This window comes from Rhinopithecus roxellana, chromosome 4 (genome assembly GCF_007565055.1).
Source record: "Rhinopithecus roxellana isolate Shanxi Qingling chromosome 4, ASM756505v1, whole genome shotgun sequence".
NCBI classification, from domain to species: domain Eukaryota; kingdom Metazoa; phylum Chordata; class Mammalia; order Primates; family Cercopithecidae; genus Rhinopithecus; species Rhinopithecus roxellana.
In genome coordinates this window covers 28,392,503-28,409,296 of record NC_044552.1, presented here as the reverse complement: position 1 = coordinate 28,409,296, position 16,794 = coordinate 28,392,503, and the positions used below count along the sequence as shown (strand labels likewise).

Below are 16,794 nucleotides of genomic sequence, written 5' to 3'. Positions count from 1 at the left end.
GAACCCTCACATAAAAACAGACAGAGGGAGCCAGGCACAGTGGCTCACGCCTATAATCCCAGCACTTTGGGAGGCCGACGCGGGCGGATCACTTGAGGTCAGGAGTCGAGACCAGCCTAACCAACATAGAGAAACCCCGTCTCTACTAAAAATACTAAATTAGTCAGGCGTGGTGGCGCATGCCTGTAATCCCAACTCCTCTGGAGGCTGAGGCAGGAGAATCGCTTGAACCTGGGAGGCGGAGGTTGCAGTGAGCTGAAATCGTGCCATTGCACTCCAGCCTGGGCAACAAGAGCAAAACTCCGTCTCAAAAAAAAAAAAAAAAAAAACAGAGGGCCAGGCGTGGTGGCTCATGCCTGTGATCCCAGCACTTTGGGAGGCTGAGGCAGGAGGATCGCTTGAGTCTAGATCAAGATAAGCCTGGGCAACATAGCGAGACCCTATCTCCACAAAAAAACAAACAAAAATTAGGCACGGTGGTGCATGCCTGTAGTCCCAGCTACTCAGGAGGCTGAGGTTGAGGCATGAAAAGCAATGGGGGCTGATTTGACACAGTAACTGACACTGTCCACTGCAAGGGATCCTTAGTGAGACCCCAAGGAGCTGGAGCAGTCTAGTCCTATGAACTCATGAAACTAACCTTCCCAAGCTCCTTCCTCGGAAAGGACTCCCACACAGAAAAGAATTAAAAATGAGCAAGATAGGGATGACAGAAATGAAGAAAAGAGGTGGTCTAGACAAAAGTAAGGGAGGGGAACAGAGACTTGTTATCTCAGGAAGCAAGCTGTTATATTTTTTAGCACTACTTGAAATAACAGAAGAGGGAGCTACATGAAGTTAAGGATGTGAAACAGTACCAGGCTAATTATCGGCTTATTAAAGCAGGGTAAAATGAAATCCCAGACCCCTACACATATCTTTACTGATATGAAAAAAGAACAACCAGTTCTATAAGTCTTCCCAAAGAGACTAAACTTGAATGTCATCAAGCCACTGGGTCCGGCTGCTAATTTGAAGGAAATACTGAGGACAGATGAAAACTGCTGAACTACACTGTAAGTGTGCAATCAGCAAAATCTAGACCACAGGAAACTCTATCAGTCAAATGGTCTTGAAATAAAATATTCGCACAGGCCAGTCCTCTCACTATTCCTCACTGCTCCAGTCCTCGCTCCTGTGCTCTCACCAGCCACTCCCTTTCCCTCCACACCACTATCTGCCAAGCAAGGCTGAACTGGAGACTTCTCCCTGAGGCCTTCTTTCCCTCACTGCTGTAACTCACATTAAACTCTTTTATTCTCCATTCCTGGAATCTGTAAGGCGTGTTTAGTTCATAATCATATGACAGAGTCTTGGGATGTTCTCTAATTCTCAAACGCATAGTATAACCACCCCTGCTCAATTAGATTAAGCTCTTCAAGGTAAGGGGCTTAGTCTTGGCCATTCTTCCTCATCCAAATGGTGACCCAACAGAATGCTGGCCCACATATCTCTTAGCTAACTGCCCTGCTGGCTAACTACTCCCAGTTCCCTTCTCTCATCTTTTTGGCTGGATCAATTTAAGGCCAGTTCCTCATAGCATAACCCTATCTCCTGTAAGACCAACTGTCTAAATTAATCTCACTCCTGTAATTCACTGCTGCTGCCTGTCATAGTCACTATTTTCACCCCAATCATGAATTGTATTTTGTCCACCAAACTTAACTATACTTTGTGTTTACATATATTAGATGCTAACAGTTTAGAGTTACATATTTATATATTTACCAACTTTTTTCACTATATGTATCTTTTCCTTTTACTAAACTGTGTTTTAGTGATTTTGCTTTTCCTTGGACCATAAAATCATGATGTGCCAAAGTTTATCTTTGCAATGTTTTTCTAAAGTACTTAAGAAGGTACTATGAAAACAGCTCTTTAACAATTTTTAAATGATAGTAAAAATCATTTTTAGAAGTTTGTGAACATGCAAAACAATACTGTATGATATTAAGGGATACACAGGAATGCACTGGCATGATGACAAATTTAGGAAAGTGCTTACCTGTTGGGTAAGGGGAGGGGTCGACAGGAAGCTTCAACTGTATGGATAACGCTTATTTCTCAAGTTGAGAGGTGACTGTATGGCTTTTCATTATGCTACTCCATACCTTTTGTATGGCAAATATTTTATAACAAATTTTTCTAAGATTTCTATCAATTATCTATTTACGTACTTAGTGTTGGGAATGCTATTCCTCCACTAAGTCTCTTTTTTTCTGAGACAGGATCTCACTCTGTCACCCAGGCTGGAGTGCGGTGGTACCATCATGGTTCACTGCAGCCTCGACCTCCTGGCCTCCGGTTATCCTCCCACCTCAACCTCCCTAGTAGCTGGGACTACAGGCACACATCACTACGCTCGGCTAATTTTTATATTTTTTGTAGAGACAGGGTTTCGCCATGTTGCCCAGGCTGGTCTCAAACTCCTGGGTTCAAGCGATCCACTTGCCTATCAATGTGCTGGCATTACAGATGTGAGCCATTGTGCCCAGCCCCATGGGTCTCTCTTAATCCTACACGTCTTGCTGGGCCTGTCAATAATGCATGGTCCTAACCACTTCTTACTCAGGCCTCTTCTCAGGATTGTGTTTGCAGAGAACAGCTTTGAGTAAGGAAATAATCTCTCCCACTAGGACAAAGAATAGGCCTGCTTACCATTTACTATAAAAGCAGTGGATTCCCCAAGTTCAGTGTTCTATTCCTATAACACATATGCAGGCATCCATCTGGACCCATTCATGTCACTCCCATAGGACTCTGGGGGCAAGGAAAATTGACATAAACATTATACTTATTATGCTGCTTGCTGGGCCGTGAAAAATAGGCTGTGAGTAATAAAGTCCTTTGTCTCTGATCCAGAAGTCTTGTGTGTTCTGCCAGCATCCATGAAACAGTAGGAGTTAATAATTAGCTTCTAAATATGGTAAAATAAAATCCCAGGCCCTTATACATACTTCTGCTGATTTTAATTCACTTAAAAAAATTTAATCTACATTTACTGAGTATGAACTAACTTTATTCTCTGAACCAAAAAGACAAGTTTTCAATAAATGGTTCCTTTCCTCTAAAAACAACTTGCCACAGAGGGAAGGTGGTTATTTCTCTTCCAGAAAGAAATGGCTTTTCAGTCCTTTTCTTAAACAAATGGCTATCTACAAGAAAATAGGACTGGGGCACGAAGGAGAAATAAACTAATCTACATACTTCCTAATAAGACAACAACAGAAGGAAGTAAAGGAAGACAGTGCATGCCCCTAAGAACTCTTGAGGAGACAGACCTGAGAGAAGGGAAAGCAGAAAACAGAACTCAACATTATTTGTAATCACTAGGCACAGGCAGGCTTTCAAGTCTCTTATGTATTTAAATAAAATATTATAATTATTTCCTTCTACTGTCCTAGCAACCCTTCCTCTAATCTTAAGTGGTCCAGGGAAGCCATATCAATCCAGAAACTGGGGCAGGACATACTTCAGAAGTACTACTAGTTTTAGAAAGATAAGAATGTTTTAACAAGCAGAATGAATTTTACAGACTACAACTACATGTCTCCTCCTCTCCAACCGCACAGATTCTGATAAGATGTTACCTTTCTACCCCAGCTGAGAATTCTTGTAGAAATGAGCCACTGTCAGGGATGGGAGTAAGGATCCCTCTGAGAGGCAGGAGTAAGGAGAAAAAGCTGAGAACCACTAAGATAAACTGCTCTTTCATATGATAAAAAGCCATTTTTATTTTATTTTTTGAGACAGTCTCACTCTGTCATCCAAGCTAGAGTGCAGTGGCGTGATCATGGCTCACTGCAGCCTCAGCCTCCTGGGGCTCAAGTGATCCTCCCATCTCAGCCTCCAGAGTAGCTAGAACCACAAGTGCATGTCACTACACCCAGCTAATTTTTTTTTTATTTTTTGTAGAGATGGGGTCTCCCTTTGTTACCCAGGCTGGTCTGGAACTTCTGGGCTCAAGCAATCCTCCCACCTCAGCCTCCCAAAGTACTGGGATTACAGGTGTGAGCCACTGTGCCCAGACACTTTTAAAGAAAACAAAGTGAGATGGACCTTTTCAAACTGATGACTTCTCTGAAAAAAGAGAAACATACTTCAGATAAAATAAAACATAAACACAGTCAAGAATAAGTTATACTGTTAGCTAGCACTGACATTCTCAGAGTGATTATACTAAGTGCTAAGTATCTAATTTCTACGTTGTGTTCTTTGCAAAATCTAACTCTATTTACAGTTCCATATAAATAAATGTATTTTTCAAGCCTTAACAAAAAAAGTGTATCAGATTGTATTACATTTCATCCTAACCTTGCCAGATTTTAGGGCAATGTGTCTCAAACTATGGTCCTCTGATCACATGGATCTTAATTACTTCGGAATGCTTATTTTAAAATGCAGGCTGGGCACGGTGGCTCACACCTGTAATCCCAGCACTGGGAGGCCGAAGCGGACAGATCACTTGAGGCCAGGAGTTCGAGACCAGCCTGGCCAACATGGTGAAATCCCATCTCTACTAAAAAATCACAAATGAAATTAGCCAGGCCAAGGTGGGGCATGCCGGTAATCCCAGCTACTTGGGAGGCTGAGGCATGAGATTCACTTGAACCCGGGAGGCAGAGGTTGCAGTAAGCCAAGTTTGCACCACTGTACTACAGCCTGGGCAACAAAGCGAGACTCTGTCTCAAAAGAAACAAACAAATAACAAAATAATAATTGTATGTCTTTTTGCCCCATAGGCTGGACCAGATCAATATCCTTTTGTCAGCTAAAAGAAAATTTCATTTTTAAAACATAATTTGGCCAGGCGCGGTGGCTCACACCTATAATCCCAGCACTTTGGGAAACCAAAGCAGGAGGATCACCTGAAGTCAGGAGTTCGAGACCAGCCTGGCCAACATAGAGAAAATCCATCTGTACTAAAAATACAAAAATTAGCCAGTCATGGTGACACATGCCTGTAATCCCAGCTACTAGGGAGGCTGAGGCAGGAGAATCACTTGAACCCAGAAGGCTGAGGTTGCAATGAGCTGAGATTGCACCACCACACTCCAGCCAGGGCAACAGAGCAAGACTCTGTCTCAAAACAAACAAACGAACAAACAAAAAACAACTTATTTTGTACACCACAAGCGGGAAAAGGCATTATTCTCTGGCCTGGACCAGCAAAACCAAACAACAAATAAACATGACATTTTACTTTGCACCAGGCACTGAATAAAGGGTCTTTATAACATCTCAATTAATCTTTGCAATATCACACATGAAGTATGCATTATTATCTCCATTGCTCAGAGGAAGAGCATGAGGTTCAGATATGAAGCAGTTTGCCCCAGATGACAGGGCAAGAAGAGGTAGTATAAATCCAGGTGTGCTCACTGGCTTTTACTTCTATTAACATTTTAATATTATGAAGTTTCCCCAAAACACACTTGGCACAGAATAAATTTATAAGGTATCTCAGACGTGGTTGGAGGACATTCTTTCACTTTTTATAATCTACCATAGACTGCTTAACCTGTGTAAGAGGAATACATCTAAACTTTTTTGGTAAAGTTAATAGTGTAACTCCATCAAAAACCTTTCTGCACTTCACCAACTCAACCAGATTAACAAACTTTTTCTTAAGTATGCCCAGGGCTAATTTACCACCATTCCAGCAGTGACACCCAGTCTCTAGCAACACGCTGACAAGAGACCACAGAGGATACTGTGCCATCAGGTCTAAGATTAACAATACAAGCAAGTAATCACCAAAAGCTGAACAACACTAAATAACCAAGAGTTCTTCAGGCACTCGAAGGACTGCTGATGCTGCATGCACGTCTGCTGGGCCACCATGAGCAGTTCTCCTGTGACTGTAATAATGACATAACATATATATGCTTTTTCACCTATGAGTTTACTTTTAGGAGTCAACAAAAAATGGATACTGCCTTATTCGAGCTTCTCAAAAAAGGCAGTAAGAATTCTTTAACTGATTTTGCCTGCATTTTAGAGCAATACCAAAGAATAGGTTTAAAAAAAAAAAAAGATGGCCGGGCACGGTTGCTCACACCTGCTAGTCCCAGTACTTTCGGAGGCCAAGGCAGGTGGATTGCTTGAGCCTAGGAGTTTGAGACCAGCCTGGTCAACGTGGTGAAACCTCATCTCTACTAAAAATACAACGACTAGTTGGGCATGGTGGCACACCTGTAATCCCAGCTACTTGGGAGGCTGAGGCACGAGAATCGCTTGAACCCGGAGGTGGAGGTTGCAGTGAGCTGAGATCGTCCCACTGCACTCCAGTCTGGGTGTCACAGCAAGACTCTGTCTCAAAAAATAAAAATGATAAAAATAAAAATAAAAGATTTTTTAAACGTCACGTGATCTCTCTGCTTCCGCCTCCCAGTGCTGGGATTACAGGTGTGAGCCACCACGCCCGGCCTGCTTTTTAAAAAATGGGCCTGTTGTTGGGTAGGGTTGGGGAGGTTTGCTCAGCGAAGGAAACCACACCTCTGAGAATTATACAAGAGGCCCAAGTTTCAGCTCTCTCATCACCTGGAGAGGGAAAAAAAAGCTCAAACTCTGCCTATAATGGAGTACAACTGGGTTAAACTGCAGCAATGTGATGATAAAACCAATTATTCCAAGTCACGTTCAATTGCCAGTCTAAAATTCACAAACTGCAACCGGATACTGAATTCTTGAGAATCATTATGTTGTATACTTCTCTTTCTATACCCCATAGTCCCTGGCAAAAAAAAAGAAAAAAAAAAAAAAAAGCATTTCTGTTCCTAATTGAGGATAGTATCATTCCGAGTCCAAGGGCAGCTAAAAAGGCTAATGGCAGCCTGCTATTTATTCCACTTAAAGTATGTGGGAAAACATTTTCTGGCCATCTGTTACTGTTACAGAGTGTAAAAGCTAAGATGAAATCAGGTTGGAAAAACAGATTTTGATCAAGTTTCATTTCTGCCAGAGGATTGCAATCTGCCAAAGAGACGACAGGGAAAGGCTCTCAGATATCTTTGTGAAAATGTACCACAATGTTGGGAAGTGAAAATTCTTAGATTTGCAGATTCTCAGAATTTCAGAGCTAGAAGGAATCTTAAACAATTGTTTAGTCCAAATCTACATTTGCCAATGAGGAAACAAATGGCCAAAAAGTTTAATGACTTGCCCAAGACTCACAGCTAGCCAGTGGTAAAGATGGAACTAAGTAAATAACAGAAATGGGACTTAACCCGGCATTCACTCCACTCTCACAATACCCTGCCCTCTGTAATTCAGAATCTTTTATTGCGAATAATAGGGTCAATAAGTTGCAACAGTCAGGCGGCTTCAGCTCTAAGAAATTGAACCCTCCTGGGAGAAATAAAAAAGTTCACAAATACACTTTGCTTCCTTCACCATTTTTTCCATTGAGGAGGTGATCACAGCCAGAGCCTTGGCTTCTAAGCTTCCTACCCAAATCTACAGCAAAATATTTTCACTGCTAAGCCACACCACAGGCTTCTCTTTAAACAAAGATATAACACAACACTGAAGCAGTTGGTTTGGATAGCAGGATTCTCTTCATCATCCAAACAAAACATATCAATCACTAATATAGCTAATGCTATTTCATCCCAGATAATCTGATAGAATAAGCCATTCAATCTTAGAGATTTGTCCTAATAGATTTTACTCTCAAAACTTCTTCATTGGCCAGGTGCAGTGGCTCACACGGATAGTCCCAGCACTTTGGAACTGCTCTAAGCCAAGAGTTCAAGACCAGCCTGGACAACAAAGTGAGACTCTGTCTCTACAAAAAAAAAAAAAAAAAATTTAATTAGCTGGATACAGTGGCTCATGCCTGTAGTCCCAGCCACTCAAGAGCTGGGGTGGGAGGATCCCTTGATCCTTGGAGGGTGTAGTGGGCTATGATGGTGCCTCTGCACTCCAGCTAAGCAAGAGAGTGAGACTGTGTCTCTAAAAAACACTGCATGACAGTATGACACGCCTTTCTTAGGAGAAAGTTCTTTCCTTCTAAATTTTCGTTTGTTGTTTACAATGTTGGGTTTTTTAACTGTTGTGTTATTTAAGGTGCAATTTCCATACAGCGGCTCATCTTTTGTCTTTTTTTTTTTTTTTTTTGAGACAGAGTCTCACTCTGTTGCCCAGGCTAGAGTGCAGTGGTTCAATCTCAGCTCACTGCAACCTCCACCTCCCTCCTGAGTTCAAGAAATTCTCCCTGCCTCAACCTCCCAAGTAGCTGGGATTACAGGCTCCTGCCACCACGCCTGGCTAATTTTGTATTTTTAGTAGACATGGGGTTTCACCATGTTGGCCAGGCTGGTCTTGAACTCCTGACCTCAGGTGATCCTCCCACCCTGGACTCCCAAAGTGCTGGGATTACAGGCGTGAGCCACTGTGACTGGCTTAACTCTTTTTTCTTTTTTTAAGAGCTAGAGTCTCACTCTGTTACCCAAGCTGGAGTACACTGGCACAATCACAGCTCTCTGTAATCTCAAACTCCTGAGCTCAAGTGATCCTCCCTCAGCCTCCCAAGGAGCTAGGACTACAGGTGCACTCCACTACACCCAACTGAGTTTTTGTTTGTTTGCTTGTTTTTGAGACGAAGTCTCACTCTGTTGCCCAGGCTGGAGTGCAGTGGCACGATCTTGGCTCACTGCAAACTCCACCTCCTGGGTTCAAGCGATTCTCCCGCCTCAGCCTCCTGAGTGGGTGGGATTACAGGCCTGCATCACCATGCCCAGTAAATTTTTGTATTTTTAGTAGAGACGGGGGTCTCACCATGTTAGCCAGGCTGGTCTCAAACTCCTGACCTCAAGTTATCCACCCACCTCAGCCTCCCAAAGTGCTGGGATTACAGGTGCCTGGCCTTTTTTTTTTTTTTTTTTTTAACATTTTTGTAGAGACGGTCTCAATATATTGCCATGGCTGAACTCCTGGCCTCAGAAGATCCTCCCATTTCAGCCTCACGAAGTGTTGAGATTACAGGCGTGAGCCATCGCACGTGGCTATGACTCATGTCTGAACTTTCTATTTTGTTCATCTGACCTATATATATTCATGCCAATACCACACTGCCTTTAATACTGCAGCTTCATATTAAGCATTAAAAAATCCTTTGTGTTCATTTGTTCAGATTATTCTGACCATTCTAGGTCCTTTTCATTTCCATATAAAATTTCACATCAGCCTGCCTATTTCTGTTTTTTAAAAAATCTGCTGAAACTGATTGGGATTACAGTGAATCTTAGCTCAATTTAGGGAGACCTGACATGTCAACAATAATGAGCCTGTCCCTGTCCCTGAACATCATACATATTGAATGTTTATTTGCATTTCTCTAGACTGCCAATGTCGCCACGTACAGTCTACGTTTGTGTGTGTTAACTTTCAATAAATTTGATAAAAGTTTGGAAAAACTTTTGGAGATTTGTAACAACTTGAAAAAACTTGCAGACAAACCTCATAGCCTAGAAATATTTTTTAAATTAAGAAAAGGTTAGGTACGTCATGAATGCATAAAATATATGTAGATACTAGTCTATTCTATCATTTACTATCCTAAAGTTTATACAAATCTATTATAAAAAGTTGAAATATATCAAAACTTAAGTGCACAAATACTTACAGACCATACATGACACCATTTGCAGTCAGGAGAAATGTAAACAAATATAAAGATGCAGTACTAAATGATAACTGGCCAGGCACAGTGGCTCACACCTGTAATCACAGCACTTTGAGAGGTCCAGGCAGGAGGATTGCTTGAGCCCAGGAGTTTGAGACCAGTCTGGGCAACATAGTGAGACTCGTCTCTACAAAAAAACAAAATAATTAGCTGGGCGTGGTGGCACATGACTGTGGTCCCAGCTACTCAGTAGGCTAAGATGGGAGTATCGGTAGAGGCTGCAATGAGCGATGATCGTGGAATGCACTCCAGCCTGGGTGACACAGTGAGACCCTGTCTCAAGTAACTACTAAATAATCATAACTGCATAAAATTAACTGTAGTACATACTATACTGCTGTAATAATGTTATAGCCACCTCCTATTAATACTGCAGTGAGCTCACGTGTTATGAGGATCTGCTTAAAATGTTGTCTCATGTCATCTCAGCAGAGCAGTTCGTCTCTCCAATAAATTGCATATTGCAGTAAAAAAGTGATCTCTTGTAGTTCTTGTGTACATTTCGTGATGCTTAGTGCAATACTGTAAACCCTGAATAATACCATGGGACCCACACAAAATGCCACTAGTGATGCTGGAAATACTCCCAAGAAGCAGAGGAAAGTCATGACATTATAAGGAAAAGTTTAACTGTCTGATATGTTCTATAGATTGAGATCTGCAGCTCCGGTACCTGCCACTTCAGAAAGATGATTAATCTTGTAAACAGATGATGTAAACTTGTGGAATGCATAGATTTAGTACAGTACTGTAAATGTACTTTATCTTCCTTATGATTTTCTGAACATTTTCTTTTCTCTGGCTGACTTTATTGTAAGAATACAATATATAATACATATGCAAAATATGTGTCAATGAACTGTTTGTCATCAGTGAGGTTTCCAGTGAACAGTAAACTATTAGTAGTAAGTTTTTGGGCCAGGCGCGGTGGCTCACGCCTACAATCCTAGCACTTTGGGAGGCCAAGGCAAGTGGATCACATGAGGCCAGGAGTTGGAGACCACCCTGGTCAACACGGTGAAACCCCATCTCTACTAAAAATACAAAACTTAGCCAGGCATGGTGGCACACTCCAGTACTCGGAGGCTGAGGCAGGAGAATCGCTTGAACCCAGGAGGCGGAGGTTGCAGCGAGCTGAGATCGCAACACTGCACTCCAGTCTGGGCAACACAGCAAGACCCAGTCTAAAAATAAAAAATAAAAAATAAAAAGTTTTTGGGGAGTCAAAAGTCATACATGGATTTTCGACTATGCATGGCAACTGGGACCCCTAAACCCCACTATTGTTCAAGGGTCAACTGTCTTTTATTAAGAACTTATTAATCTTTGTTCACAATGAATATTGATCTGAAACTTTTGTTTCTGAGACAGAGTCTTGCTCCATTGCTCAGGCAGTGGTGCAACTGCTGCTTACTGCAGCCTCAACCTCCTGGGCTTAATCAATCCTCCTGCCTCAGCCTCCTGAGTAGTTGAGACTAGTGGCATGCGCCACCACGCCCAACTAATTTTTTAATTTTTTGTAGAGACAGAGTTTTGCCATGTTGCCCAAGCTGGTCTCAAACTCCTGGGCTCAGGATCCTCCCTCCTCAGCCTTCCAAAGTGCTGGAAATACAGGGCTGAGCCACCAAACCTGGCGGTCTGAAGTTTTCTTTCCTTATAAGATCTTTGTCATGTTTTTCTTATCAAGGTCATGCTGAATTTATCAAACAAGTTTGGAAATATTTATTTCCTAAAATAATTTCTGTAAAATGGGTATTATTTATTTCTTAAACGTTTAAAAGAAATCACCAATGAAACTATATGAGCCTTTATTCAAATAATTTTGTGCATTTCACTTAAGTTATTGAATTTACTGACAAAAAGATGTTCAGGCTAGGTGCAGTGGCTTACACCTGTAATCCTAACACTTTGGGAGGCTAAGGCAGGATGGTTCTTAAGTCCAGGAATTTGAGGCCAGTCTGGGCAACATGATGAAACCCTGTCTCTACAAAACATAAAAAAATTAGGCATGGTGGCATGCACCTGTAGTCCCAGCTACTAGGGAGGCTGAGGTGGGAGGATCCCTTGAGCCCAGGGGGTCAAGGCTACAGTGAGCCGTGACTGTGTCACTGCACTCCAGCCTGGGCAACAGAGTGAGATTCTGTTTCAAAAAAAAACAAAAAGATGTTCATAATATCCCTTAACATCTTTTTAACATCTGTAAGATCTATAATGATATCCCCTCTTTTACCGCTGACAATATTTATGTTTTCTCTCTTTTTTCCTTGATCAGTCTTGCTAAAGGTGAACTAAATTCATTAATCTTTTCCAGAAACAAAACAATTTTTGGTTATATTAATTCTCTGTTTGCCCTGCTTTTAATTTCACTGATTTCTTTTCTTTCTTTTTTTTTTTTTTGAGACGGAGTTTCAGTCTTGTTGCCCAAGCTGGAGTGCAATGGTGCGATCTCGACTCACTGCATCCTCCGCCTCCCAGATTCAAGGGATTCTCTTGCCTCAGCCCCCTCCAGAGTAGCTAGGATTACAGGTGCCCACCACCATGCCCAGTTAATTTTGTATTTTTAGTAGAGATGAGGTTTCACCATGTTGGTCAGGCTGGTCTCGAACTCTTGACCTCAGGTGATCCACCCACCTTGGCCTTCCAAAGTGCTGGGATTTCAGTCGTGAGCCACCACACCCAGCCCACTGATTTCTATTCTTATTATTAGACAGAGTCTCACTCTGTTCCCCAGGCTGGAGTGCAGTGGTGCCATCTCAGCTCACTACAACCTCTGCCTCCCGAGTTCAAGCAATTCTCCTACCGCGGCTTCCCAAGTAGCTGAGATTACAGGTGCCCACCACCACACCCAGCTAATATTTTCTATTTTTAGTAGAGACGGGGTTTCAACATGTCGGCCAGGCTGGTCTCGAACTCCTGACCTCAAATGATCCACCCACCTCAGCCTCCCAAAGTGCTGAGATTATAGGCGTGAGCCACCACACCCAGCCTACATTTTCTATTTTGACAGATATTCCCATATTTCTTTCATAGACATGATATGGATTTACATTCTCAACAAATCTAACTCATTGCATATGTTTCCCACACCCATGGTAGCTGTCTAGCCCATGACTTGCAGCACTCTCATTTACTGCCATTCCAATACTGGGCCAGTTGAAAGGACAAGGATTCCCCAGAGGTTCTCTTTTCTTAATTCTCAACAGTAGTCTTGCTGAACATTCTAATTCCCTCCTCTAAGCACAAAGACTTGCTAAAACCTACCCTGTTTAGCTCAAGTCCTAATAACCTGTTTGGCTTGAGCCAGTCTTCTTTCCTAGAAGTGAATACCTTCAGGCCAGGCGCAGTGGCTCACACCTGTAATCATTCTAGAATTAGAACTCAGAGCTCCTCAGTGACTCTATCTCAGAGATAGCAACCCTCTACCCGCTTTCAATTATTTGACCATTCAGCTCCCATAGTGGTTAGGGCCCAAATTCTTTCCCTACACTAGTCCTGAAGATACTATATCTCTTGACTCACGTATTGGCATGGCTCACTTTGTTAGGAACATTTCTCGTCATCCTAACAGCTCCCTTAATTTCCTTTACTTCCATTTCTTGACAATTCCCAAACCTACATCTAGGATAATAATTGATATACTGTGAATATTAGACTCCTAGTGTTAAAACCTACATGCAGGCTCTAGATTACCCCAAGTGAAAATGTACTTGCTCAGAAAAGGAAGGCCTATTCCACTAACAGGCACTGCTTGTTATTCACTATTGGATAAGAATAGGTTATCTGCCAGGTGCAGTGGGTCATGCTTGTAATCTCAGCACTTTGGGAGGCCAAGGCAGGTGGATCACTTGAGGTCAGGAGTTTGAGACCAGCCTGGCCAACATGGTGAAACCCTGTCTCTGCTGAAAATACAAAAATTAGCTGGATGTGGTGGCAGGAGCCTGTAATCCAGCTACTCGGAAAGCTGAGGCAGAAGAATCACTTGAACCAGGAGGAGGAGGTTGCAAAGAGTCAAGATTGCACCACTGCACTCCAGCCTGGGTAACAGAGCAAAACGCCATCTCAGGGGAAAAAAAAAAAAGAATAGGTTATCCATGTTACTGCCTCAAACAGCTATTTAGAGAAGTGTAGCATGTATCTTTGAAAATTGCCCAAGGAAGAAACTGAGGATAAGAAAATTTATACAGTAAGGCTGTCGTTAATTTCTGAGCAGAACTGACCTTAACTTAGACCAACATGTATGCTTATGTTAAGAGGCAAAGACTGCGCAAAATGAGCTCTTTTACATATGGTGGTGAAAGAAAAGCCCTGTCAGACCTCTGAGTTGTTTCACCTGGGCAAATGATTGCACGAACACATACCTGAGAGCAGCACATTCAACTGGCTAGGGTAATGGCCTCAAACCATATAAAAGAACTGTGGAGGATACAAAACAGAATTTAAAATAAAAACAAAGGTCTCTAACCCTAAGGGCTATGAGATCCTTAAGAGCAAGAACTGGGAAATTTAGTCTATGTCAAACATAAAGTTTAGGAAAAGGATGCTCAATTAATACTTAATGACTTGATAACAATACAAAGCAAATAAATGACAATTGCCAAATAGGTGGAATGAGCTATCCAACAGTCCATCTGCATTCTTCTACACATTGCAAACTAACTCTAATATGTCTGATTAACCAGACTTGTTAAACCAAGTTTAAGACTATCATCTGTAAATATGAAAATAAATCTCTTTGTGAGGTTGAGGTAGAAGGCACACTCTTCCCATTAGAGATAATTAGGTGTGCAAAGTGCTTAAAAAGGTGACAGAGAAATAAATACATTTTAAAAGCCCAGTCTAGAAGTTTTATAATAAAATTAGGTCGGGCGTAGTGGCTCAAGCCTGTAATCCCAGCACTTTGGGAGGCTGAGACGGGCGGATCAAGAGGTCAGGAGATGGAGACCATCCTGGCTAACACGGTGAAACCCTGTCTCTACTAAAAAATACAAAAAAACTAGCCGGGCGAGGTGGCGGGTGCCTGTAGTCCCACCTACTCGGGAGGCTGAGGCAGGAGAATGGCGTAAACCCAGGAGGCGGAACTTGCAGTGAGCTGAGATCCACTGCACTCCAGCCTGGGCGACAGAGCGAGACTCCGTCTCAAAAAAAATAAATAAATAAAATAAAATTAACATCCAGGAAAAATGAAAAAGGATGCTATTGCTCTGAGAATAAAAATTATTTTTAAAATAGCTAATATTTAATAATTGCTTACTTTATTCTAAATACTGCTGTAAGCACTTTATACTTTTTCTTTTTTTTTTTTTGAGATAGGGTCTTGCTATATCACCCAGGCTGGTCTTGAACTCCTGGGCAGGCTCAAGCAATCATTCCACCTCAGCCACCTGAGTAGCTGAGAATACAGGCATGCACCACCACACCCAGCTTATCTTTTTTTTTTTTTTGAGACAGAGTCTCGCTCTGTTGCCCAGGCTGGAGTCCAGTGGCATGATCTCAGCTCGTTACAACCTCCACCTCCCAGGTTCAAGCGATTCTCCTGCCTCAGCCTCCCAAGTAGCTAGGATTACAGGCGTGAGCCACTATGCCTGGCTAATGTTTGTATGTTTAGTATAGACGGGGTTTCACCATGTTGGCCAGGCTGGTCTCAAACTCCTGACCTCAAGTGATCCACCTGCCTCAGCCTCCCAAAGTGCTAGGATTATATGTGTGAGCCACCATGCCCAGCCATCCAGCTTATATTTATACTTTTGTTTTTTTTTTTTTTTGAGTCACGATCTCACTCCATTGCCCAGGCTGAAGTGTAGTGGCACAGTCCCAGCTCACTAAATCCTTGACCTCTCGGGCTAAGGTGATCCTCCCAAGTAGCTGGGACTACGGGTGTGTGCCACGATGCCCAGCTAATTTTTTTTATTTTTTGTAGAGATGGAGTCTTGCTATGTTACCCAGGCTGGTCTGGAACTTCCGAGCTCAACCCATCCGCCCACCTTGGCCTCCCAAAGTGCTAGGATTACAGGTGTGAGCCACTGTGCCCAGCCTATACATTTTAAATTAATGTATTTCTCTCAATGACCTCATGATGTAAAAGATTACTATTATCGCCATTTTATATATGAGAAAACTGAGGCATAGAAAGGTTAAATAACTTGCCCAGGTCATAGAGCTAGTAATTGACAGAGCTAAGATTCAAAATCTGGCAGTCTGGCTCAAGAACCTGCAGCCTGGACTAAACCATACAATCTCCCTGACTTTTAAAAAAGTCAACACAGGGGTAGAGGTTTGGAGATGTTTCAGTTGCCTCAGATCAAAGGCAGTAGCAACTGAAGGCAGCAGGGAACAAGCTGAGCCCTATCTAGATGTCTTGGCATAGTACAAAAGGCCTCTATGATCTAGTTTCTGTCTTTCCAATATCATTTCTAGCTGTGTTCCACCCTCGAACCCTACATTCGAGTGATACAGAACCATACGCAGTCTCCTAAATGCACCCTGCTGCTTCTCAACTCAGTACCATTGTTCATGCGGCTCCCTCTGCCTGGCATCACCTTCTTCCCGTCTGTGCCACTCCCCACTCCAACCCCCCAGCTCTGCAGATACTTCTTAATGCATTACTGGGCTTTTTGCTTATAGACCTACTGGCAGTTAGGTCCTTTAACAGAAACCTTGTCTCATTTGTCTTTGAGTTCTTACTGCTTGGCAACCAATGGCAGATGGGCAATAAAGTTTGCCTAAATAATTAATGAATAAATAGTCTCCAAAACAAGAGTCCTCAAAGGTAGCTCAGTGTCTGGGTCCAGCTGACAAAAATGATACACTACCTGAACTCTCCAGGCCAGGCATCTGGGAAGAGCTGAGACACTACCTACAGATGTGTATCCAATATTCCTGCAGCAAACCTTCCTTAAAGAGACAAGGAACCTCACCTGGGCTCAGAGGACTAGGGAGCCAGAGCCTGCCTGAAAGGAAGACAGTGTGGGGATTTACTGAGGCTCAGCAAAACGATACACATACTACTATATACTGCAAGGCCTCTAACTTCGTATCAGCCTCTGTGAAGACACTTTCTCAAATGAAAT

General features: G+C 42.5%; 1 protein-coding gene across 3 annotated transcripts in view; it reads right to left on the bottom strand.

The window, feature by feature from the left end:
• The window catches only part of UHRF1BP1 (UHRF1 binding protein 1), a 77,132-nt gene that overhangs the window by 47,254 nt on the left and 13,084 nt on the right, over positions 1–16,794 (bottom strand). The window contains exon 1 of one of the 3 annotated variants that reach the window (XM_030929272.1): positions 2,698–2,785. The exons of the other annotated variants lie outside the window; for them this stretch is intronic. The gene's annotated coding sequence lies outside the window, so the exon portion shown is untranslated. Of the gene's footprint in view, positions 1–2,697; positions 2,786–16,794 lie in introns of those variants that run through there. 3 annotated transcript variants of the gene reach the window in all.